The sequence below is a fragment of the Cebus imitator genome, unplaced genomic scaffold (genome assembly GCF_001604975.1).
Source record: "Cebus imitator isolate Cc_AM_T3 unplaced genomic scaffold, Cebus_imitator-1.0 Scaffold113, whole genome shotgun sequence".
Classification (NCBI taxonomy): domain Eukaryota; kingdom Metazoa; phylum Chordata; class Mammalia; order Primates; family Cebidae; genus Cebus; species Cebus imitator.
Window position 1 is genome coordinate 5,653,205 of NW_016107428.1, and position 6,646 is coordinate 5,659,850.

The 6,646-nt window shown below is 38.3% G+C and overlaps 1 pseudogene across 1 annotated transcript; it reads left to right on the forward strand.

Moving 5' to 3' along the window:
- The first annotated feature begins 5,311 nt into the window (after nucleotides 1–5,311).
- LOC108311302 lies at nucleotides 5,312–6,355 on the forward strand (annotated as a pseudogene). Its single transcript, XR_005201875.1, has 2 exons — nucleotides 5,312–6,032; nucleotides 6,104–6,355. The product of XR_005201875.1 is annotated as a protein-lysine N-methyltransferase EEF2KMT-like (transcript).
- Nucleotides 6,356–6,646: the final 291 nt, after the last annotated feature.

Consider the following 6,646-nt stretch of genomic DNA (forward strand, 5'->3'; position numbering starts at 1 on the left):
CAAATAGGACCATTTCTTCTCTTTTCTGTTTCTATCAGCCTATGAACTTGTTCTTCCTGAAAGAGCCATATAAATTGGAAAGAGTAAAAAATCATCATTGTTCTTGTTGTTTTAAAGTGAGTCAATATTATTTTAATTCAAAGCTACCAGGATAGTACACCAACAAACAGCAGCATGGAAATCCACCAGTTTGTATCTGTTTGTGTCCACAAGCAATTTATAGTGATTAACCTGAAGAAATTGGAATTGTAAACTGCAATATCTAATTATTTCATATTGTTTGTTACCTATTTGGATAAAAGAGTTTAAAGTGTACTTTGAGTTAGTTATTTTTTATCAAAGAATTATTTGTATTCATGAACACTTAAATTGTTTCCATTTTGTAAGTAATGATTGTTTCATTAAAATAAATTCCTAAGATTTAAAATGCTTATTATTACAATATGCACATTTTTAAGATATATATATATAACCAAACTGAATTACTCAGAGAAACAATATAGAACTCTGATTTCCCTGAATCCTAGATAACACTGGACAGTACATAATTCTTCATCTTTAGTATTATATTCAATATAATCAATGCCTGATACTTTTTACATGTAAAAACAATATATTTTTGTCAAGATTTAATCATTCTGATCTACCACAAATATTACTTTTGCCACTGTATTATTTATTTTTTCCTTATATAGAATTACTGTGCAAATTTTGTATTTTTAATCATATTTTATATTAAGTTACACATTTAGATATTTAAATAATATAATTATTTTATGTATATAGGTAAATGTTTTATTGTGCTTCTATTCTGTCTAACTGGAATACATGTATTTCAAAATAAATTAAAAGAAAGGAAAATGGTTTTCTGGTGGGAGGAAAGTATAGCATCAATTTGTTAGACCAGGTATGCATCGATAATATAACTTTAATCAACTTCGTGTGCTTCTTTAATTTTCAAATATTTATTGCACACTTATAAAGTTGGATACTATGCTAGCAATACCAAAAACAGGCACAGTGTCTTCCTGAACAAAATTGGAAAAGGAAAGAAAACATTACTCAAATAAGCAGACCAATGAAAGGTAAAATGGTATTTTTGACAGATGCTACAAGTTTATACACAATCCTATGAAGATTCATAAAATGGGTATTTAACCTATAAATTATTTCCTTTTCATTTATAAGAAACTACTATAATTTATTTTTTACCTGAAACTAAAACCTAGCCAAACCTCAAACATTTGTTTCCCATAGCAACCATCTATGTTAAAGAGTAGACAAAGTAAGGGAAAATCTTATGCAACAAACCTATCATCTTTAACTCTTAGAGGAACTTAAAATTTATCAGGTATAAATTCACTAGTGTAAATATAACGTCAATTTTAAAGATGGTGAAAGTATCTTAGATGTAATAAGCAGATAATAAAACTTGTTAATTAGATTTACATCTCTAAAATAGCCATGGTACTTTAAATATTTAAATAAAAGGAGACTAAAGAGCTAAAATCATAAATGCATCCTTTTAAGCCTTTTTCTCCAATGTTACTCTTAAACTTGCTAACATGAATCAGATCCCCTTATCAACCAAAACATCATAATTTAGAGCTTTTTGTTTGTTTGTTTACCTTTTCCTACTTATACTAGAATTTTAAAAGTTAAGTTGTGATTTCCTGTTTCTTGTTCAAATTCCATTCCAGGAATGGCAGGCAGGTGCTCCACTCTCCTCAGTCATTCACCATCCAGGTGACTTTTGTCACGTTTCTCTTCCATCCCTTGGTTATGGTTCTTACCTGCGTTGTCAACTGGGCTTCAGGTATGTCCATGTCCAGCTCACAAGAAGGCAAGTGTAGTAGTGTACCTCTAGGGCTTTAAAACACAGACCCAAAAGTAACATAGGTTATTTCTGCTCCAGTTACACTGAAAATAACTTAGTCACGTAACCATATTGCAGGAGAGAGCTGGGAAACAGTCTCCAGCTGGTGGGCAAATGCCTAACTATAACTTTATTTCTTTAAAAAAATTAGAGAAACAAATATAGGTGCACATTTAGCAGTTTCTCCCATGAAGCTCCCTCATACTAATGTAATTATGCTTAAAATATTTATCTATCATCAGATAGATGACCTTTTAAAAGAAAAAGAACAGCACCACGATTTGCCCTCACCATCTTATTTTGTCACCTACCATGTTAATTAATTTTATAAATGTTTATTGAGAAATATATATTGGTACAGTAGTAGGTATGTAGGATATAAGAATTATATGTTAGAGTTCTAGACTTCCAGAAGTTTGTCATCTATTTGAAACTGATATGTGCCAACTGCAGTGGCAGATGATTTAACAAGTTTGCCATCGAAAGAGTTTAAAATATATCACTCTAGCATATTAAATATTTAAGTTAAAGGTGCTTTAAAAAAAGTGCAAAAAGATCAATCTGATCTTCATGCCGTTTCTTAAAAGCAGAAGGTGAAATTCCCATGTGAAAGATGCCCTCCTAGACTAGAAAGATGAAACATACTTACTTCAACGACAATAAATTGAAACAGAATTTTGAATAGACATTTTAAAAAAAAAATTCTTACCTTATAAGGGTCTCCACAATTTAGTTGCTTCATCACAACTTACTACTCCATGTCCAATTCAGTGTGTAAGTAATTGAATTTAACTTCTTTTCTGGAATTTCATTTTCTTATGAGGGCTCCCATGCCATGTAAAACTTGTACTATGCTTTTCTCCTATTAATCTATGTCATGACATTTTAATTCCCAAACCTAGCTGAGATTCTAAGAGAATGAGGGTGGAACTTCCCACTCCTACATTTTGTGGCAACCCAGATAGGACCCTAAAAGGCTGGGATACCCCCTGTGTCAGAGCCTGCAAATGGGATCCCGAGAAGGCTGATAAGTCAGCAGAAGGCAGGAATTCTTACCAAAATCAGCTCTCCTGGATCTCTTCTATAGGGCCAGTTAAGAGGGAAGTAAAAAAATCTTTCTTTGTTCATTCTTTTCCAAATTTGGATTGGCAGGAGAAAAACACTTACAAGAATTGATTCTTTGAAATGTGACTCTCTTGTGAATTTGGTTCTTGGTACTCACAAATTATTGATCTACAGCCTTCCAGGAATAGTCCTTGTTTTCTTTTGTCTATGTCTTGTTATGTGATTTTTCATAAGGAGGAAACATATAATAAAATGTTTCTTTCATCTTGAGAGCTTGGCTTTGTGACCAGTGAAAATATTCTCTCTGGTTTCTAGCACCTGGGGGGTTACAAGTTATTGGGCTTGCATCAGGTAGCTTGCCAACAGACCAGAGCCCAAAATACAAAGTGTCTTTTTGCCTGAACATGCCAGCAGTCCTTGGTGTTTGTCTTAATGAAGGTACTTAGTACCTTCATTGCCTTGGTAACAATGAAGGTACTCAGTTTCTGAGGGTATGTTTAAAAGAACCTTTGGATCTTGAGGGAAACAGCATCTTTTGCACCCCTGGAGAGAAACTTCTGGCATCCATGGTTAAACCACAAAAGGCTTTTTGGTTTTCAGCCATAAAAAAGGCTTATTGGTAGCCGGGCACATGGTGGCACATGCCTGTAATCCAAGCTACTCGGGAGGCTGAGGCAGGAGAGTCACTTCAACCCGGAAGGCAGAGGTTGTGGTGAGCTAAGATCGTGCCATTGCATTCCAGCCTGGGCAACAAGAGTGGAACTCAATCAGAAAAAAAAAAGGGGCATATTGGGTTTGAGTCACAAAGTAGGTATACTTTTGGAGATTTGGACTTTTGCATCCAAAAGTTTTGTTGTTGTTTGGTTGGTTTTTTTTTTTTTTTTTTTTTTAGATCATTCTCATCCTAAACAATTGTCTTACTAGTACCTATGGGAAAATTTGACTTAAAAGAAGAAAATAAGCATTTATATAAATTAAGCTTTTTTTTTTTCCAAAAAAATAGGAACTAACCTAAAAGTTTTTCAAGTTCACATTATCTGGGATAACCTTTGGTAAATAAAAAAGCTAGTTTAAGTTGTTGGTTTAATTGAAACAGGCACATCCTCAAAGTTGTCAACATTAAATATAATGCAGACATACAACTTCTACCTGAATTTACTAATCAAAAAACATATGTATATTTAAGATTATAAAAGTATAAATTCAGCCTGAGAATGACATGTAAAATGAATAAATAAATTTCTTGATGTATGTCAAACATATCAATTAAAAAAGAAGTTTTGTTTTGTTTTGTTTTTGTTTTGTTTTGTTTTTGTTTTGTTTCTGGAGACAGCCTTGCTCTGTCACACAGACTGGAGTGCAATGGCACGATCTCGGCTCACAGCAACCTCTGCCTCTTGAGTTCAAGAGATTCTCCTGTCTCAGCCTCCTGAGTAGCTAAGACAGGCACCCACCACCACGCCCAGCTAATATTTGTATTTTTAGTAGAGACAGGGTTTCACCATGTTGACCAGGCTGGTCTGGAACTCCTGACCTCAGGTGATCCACCTACCTCAGCCTCCCAGAGCGCTGAAATTATAGGTGTGAGCCAGCAGGCCCAGCCAAAAAAGATGTTAAAAAGCCATATGTTTTGACTTTTAGGTTCCTCGCTTCTGTGATTTTTAAAATACTTGCTTGATTTATCTTCAGGCTAAAATAATTTAAGATAATGACTAGCTTTGTTTAGTGTCTCACAAAGTTTTCAGGACCAATTTAAACATAATTATCAAAATGATGTAAATTAATAAATATAAATATAAGTGGGATAAACATTTATAAATAGAATTTTAAAGTGACTATGTTTTATAAAATATGTCCTCTTAAAAATTCAAAATCTTTGGTAACTTAAAACCTTAAAGTTATACTGTTAAGTTAAATGATGAGTATTTGTTGAATCACTAAATTACCTTCAAATAAGACACAATGTTGAAACATTAATTGCTAATAAATGTAATCTATATACTTTGGCTTCTTATTGCAGAAGAAAAAAACATATTTGGTTCTGTTGCTAAAAATGTCCTGTGTTGTATTGAAAACTTGTGCCCTGAGGATGCGTATATTTTTTTAAAATTATAAAGTAGATCAGGCATGGTGGTTTACACCTACAGTCTCAGCACTTTGGGAGGCCAAAGCAAGAGAACGGCTTCAGCCCAGGAATGTGAGATGAGCCTGGGCAACATAGCAACACCCCATTTCTATAATCTCAGCACTTTGGGAGGCCATAGCAAGAGAATGGCTTCAGCCCAGGAATGTGAGATGAGCCTGGGCAACATAGCAACACCCCATTTCTAAAAAAAAAAAAGAAAGAAAGAAAGAAAAGAGGCCCCCATCATGGAGCCCCAGGAGAGTGCAGGGACCAAAGTCCTGCTGCGGAGTTTCGCACTGCGCTCCTTCCCAGGCAAGCTTAGAAGCAAAATTAAGAGACATCAGAGTCTGGGCTGCTGCGGGATATTTTGCAGAACACTGTGAAGCGTCCTCTATGTGTGAAGCATCCTCTGTGTGTGAAGCACCCGCCGTCAGTCAAGCATGCCCAGCGCTTTCTCTCAGAGCTCAACAAGATGCACGAGGCTGTCCACCCGGAGCCTCTGGACGAGCTGGACGAGGCGCTGGCGGAGATTCTGATGGCCAAGGAGTGCACCCAGGGCCACTGGAGCTATCTGCTGCCCTTGGGAAACTCGGTCCCGCTCTCCGAGAGCACAGCCGTCAACTCGCACGGCACCACGGGCCTGGTCACATGGGACGCTGCCCTCTACCTTGCAGAATGGGCCATCCAGAACCCGGCAGCCTTCACTCACAGGGCCGTCCTAAAGCTTGGCAGTGGTGGTGCTGGCCTCACAGGCCAGGCCATCTGCAAGATGGGCTGTCCCCGCGCATACATCTTCAGCGACTGTCACAGCCGAGTCCTCGAGCAGCTCCAAGGGAAAGTCCTTCTCAATGGCCTCTCGTTAGAGGCAGACGTCATTGTCAATGGAGACAGCCCCAGGGCGACAGTGACCCAGCCGGACGGGACAGCTCTCTGCCTTCCAGCCAGACATTGTCATCACGGCAGGAAGTGCCCAGCCCCGGGCACCCTGTGCAGGCGGTGTCCTTGTAGCTCCATCCAGCTTCCGGCTCCTGGAAAAGACGTGCTGTGTTGCCCGGAAGCCATCGGGTCACTGGTCGGGGTCCTGCGGAGGCTGGCTGCCTGCTGCGAACACCAGGGGGCTCCTGAGGTCTACGTGGCCTTCATCGTCGGCAACTCAGAGACGGGCCAGCTGTTCACCACCGAGCTAGGCTGGGCCGGGATCAGCTGGAAAGCGGAACTTTCGTCACGACCAGAAACTGTTTCCCTACGAAAAGTACTTGGAGATGGCAATTCCGAAACTCATACTGTAGGCCTCACACACGCTTTCCAACATGATTGTGAGAATCAAGTCGCTATGGGCAGAATTTTTATATGGAAAGTGGATAAAACTTACATTGTACTGGAATGTTTGAAGAACGTTAAATGCCAAATCAGGAACCACAAACTACCTTCTAATAAGATATCAGTTGTCTAAGCGTGTGCGTTTCCCTTCTGCCAGCAGTTCTGGTTCTTAAGAAAATCACCATAGGCCGGGTTTGGTGGCTCATGCCTGTGATCCTGACACTTGGGGCAGCAGAAGCAGGTGGATCACGGAGTCAGGA